The sequence below is a fragment of the Triturus cristatus genome, chromosome 1_2 (genome assembly GCF_964204655.1).
Source record: "Triturus cristatus chromosome 1_2, aTriCri1.1, whole genome shotgun sequence".
In the NCBI taxonomy this organism is placed as follows: domain Eukaryota; kingdom Metazoa; phylum Chordata; class Amphibia; order Caudata; family Salamandridae; genus Triturus; species Triturus cristatus.
Window position 1 is genome coordinate 895,402,076 of NC_140580.1, and position 3,251 is coordinate 895,405,326.

Below are 3,251 nucleotides of genomic sequence, written 5' to 3' on the forward strand. Positions count from 1 at the left end.
TATGTCAAGTTACTTAACTGCTATGTGGAAGGAGTGTGGAGTGAATTACAAATTCACCACACCCTATCACCCACAATGCAATGGTTTAGTTGAGAGATTCAACAAAACCTTAAAAGGCATGATCAAAGGACTCCCAGAGAAGCTTAGGCGAAAATGGGACCTGCTCTAGCCCTGCCTTTTATTTGCATACAGGGAGGTGCCTCAGAAGGGGGTTGGCTACAGCCCATTTGAACTTCTGTTTGGTCACACTGTCAGGGGTCCATTGTGTTTGGTGAAGGAAGGATGGGAGTTACCTCTCAAACCCCCAAAGCAAGACATAGTGGACTATGTACTTGGTCTCTGCTCCCGGATGGTTGAGTACATGAAAAAGGCAAACAAAAACCTTGAGGCTAGCCAGGAACTGCAAAAAGCCTGGCATGACCAAAAGGCTGTACTGACTGTTTATCAAATGCAAAAACAACAGTTGATGGACAGAATGCAGAACAATGTCATACATTCACCCCAGTACAGAGATCTGGGCCTAAATCCATAGTTGTTTTGCTCACCATGCCATTCCAGTTTGAACCCAGCCATATGCAAATCAGTCTTGACCCTGTGCCTCAGGGAACAGTCCAGCCCGAACTGCCAAGCCAGGTCCTCCCTGGACTGGAACCAAGCATCCTAGGACTGGTTTCGGGGTTTCACCCCTCTTCAGCCAGGATAGCTTGATGTGGGAAGGGTATGCCCAGACGTGGGTCCCGTGCTCACTACGCCACTGGAGTCAAGCTATCCTGGCTGAAGAGGGGTGAATCCCCGAAACCGGTCCTAGGATGCTTGATTCTGGTCCAGGGAAGACATGGCTTGGCAGTTCGGGCTGGACTGTTCCCATGAGGCACAGGGTCAAGACTGATTTGCATATGGCCATGTCTGAACTGGGGTGGTGTGGAGAGCAAAATAACGATGGATTAAACCCAGATCTGTGACTGGGGATGAATGTTTTGCCATTGTGCAACATTCCGTCCATCATCTTGTGTGTTTCGCTGTTCACCCTATGTGGGAAGGGTATGCCCAGACGTGGGTCCCGTGCTCACTACGCCACTGGAGTCAAGCTATCCTGGCTGAAGAGGGGTGAAACCCCAAAACCGGTCCTAGGATGCTTGATTCCGGTACAGGTAAGACATAGCTTGGCAGTTCGGGCTGGGCTGTTCCCATGAGGCACAGGGTCAAGACTGATTTGCATATGGCCATGTCTGAACTGGGGTGGCGTGGTGAGCAATATAACGATGGATTAAACCCAGATCTGTGACTGGGGATGAATGTTTTGCCATCGTGCAACATTCCGTCCATCATCTTGTGTGTTTCGCTGTTCACCCTATGTGGGAAGGGTATGCCCAGACGTGGGTCCCGTGCTCACTACGCCACTGGAGTCAAGCTATCCTGGCTGAAGAGGGGTGAAACCCCGAAACCGGTCCTAGGATGCTTGATTCTGGTCCAGGGAAGACATGGCTTGGCAGTTCGGGCTGGACTGTTCCCATGAGGCACAGGGTCAAGACTGATTTGCATATGGCCATGTCTGAACTGGGGTGGCTTGGTGAGCAAAATAACGATGGATTAAACCCAGATCTGTGACTGGGGATGAATGTTTTGCCATTGTGCAACATTCCGTCCATCATCTTGTGTGTTTCGCTGTTCACCCTATGTGGGAAGGGTATGCCCAGACATGGGTCCCGTGCTCACTACGCCACTGGAGTCAAGCTATCCTGGCTGAAGAGGGGTGAAACCCCGAAACCGGTCCTAGGATGCTTGATACCGGTTCAGGGAAGACATGGCTTGGCAGTTCGGGCTGGACTGTTCCCATGAGGCACAGGGTCAAGACTGATTTGCATATGGCCATGTCTGAACTGGGGTGGCGTGGTGAGCAAAATAACGATGGATTAAACCCAGATCAGTGACTGGGGATGAATGTTTTGCCATTGTGCAACATTCCGTCCATCATCTTGTGTGTTTTGCTGACTGTTTATCAGCCAGGACAGAAAGTGTGGGTGTTGGAGCCTGTGGCCCCAGCAGCTCTCCAGGACAAGTGGAGTGGACCCCACACTATTGTTGAACAGAAAGGGGAGGTTACCTACTTGGTAGACCTTGGAACCCTTAGGAGTCCCCATAGCGTTCTCCATCTCAACAGGCTAAAGCAATATGTGGACAGGGCTGACATGGGATTGCTCATGGCAACTGATGAGGGACAGGAGGAAGAGAGTGACCCACTCCCTGACCTCCTCTCACAGAACCCTGGTGATGGGTCGGTTAATGGTGTAGCCTTGGCAGGCAGCCTCACTGCCCAGCAGCAAACTGATTGCAGACAGGTTCTCAATCAGTACAGACACATGTTCTCACTGACTCCAAGTCATACTACCTGGTGCACTCATGAGGTGGACACTGGGGACAGTCTGCCTATTAAAAATAAGATTTATAGGCAACCTGAACATGTCAGGGACTGTATCAGGACAGACGTCCAGAACATTTTGGATTTGGGTGTGATTGAACCCTCAGATAGCCCTTGGGCTAGTCCAGTGGTCTTTGTGCCAAAACCCCACACCAGTGGTGGAAAAAGAGAGATGAGGTTTTGTGTGGACCACAGGGGTCTCAATGCAGTCACTGGGATTGATGCCCATGCAATACAAAGGGCAGATGAGCTTATAGATACTTTGGCCTCAGCCAAGTACCTTAGCACATTTGACTACACAGCTGGCTACTGGCAGATTAGACTAGCTGATGATGCAAAGCCAAAGACAGCATTTTCTACCCTTAGTGGACACTATCAATTTGTGGTAATGCCCTTTGGTTTGAAGAATGCACCTGGCACTTTCCAAAGGTTGGTGAATACAGTTCTCAGAGGCCTGGAAGCCTTTAGTGCAGCATATCTAGATGATATTGCTGTCTTTAGCTCCACCTGGGAGGATCACCTGGTCCACCTAAGGAATGTTTTGGAGGCCCTTCAGAAAGCAGGCCTAACTATCAAGGCTACTAAGTGCCAGATAGGGCCGAGTCAGGTTGTGTACCTGGGCCACCTTGTAGGTTGAGGCCAGGTTCAACCTTTGCAGAGCAAGATCCAGGCCATAATAGTGTGGACTGCTCCAACTACCCAGACTCAGGTGAGAGCCTTTCTTAGGCCTGACTGGGTACTATTGGAGATTTGTCAAATGGTATGGATCAATAGTGACACCCTTGAATGACTTAACTTCTAAGAAAATTCCCAAAAAGGTTCAGTGGACAGC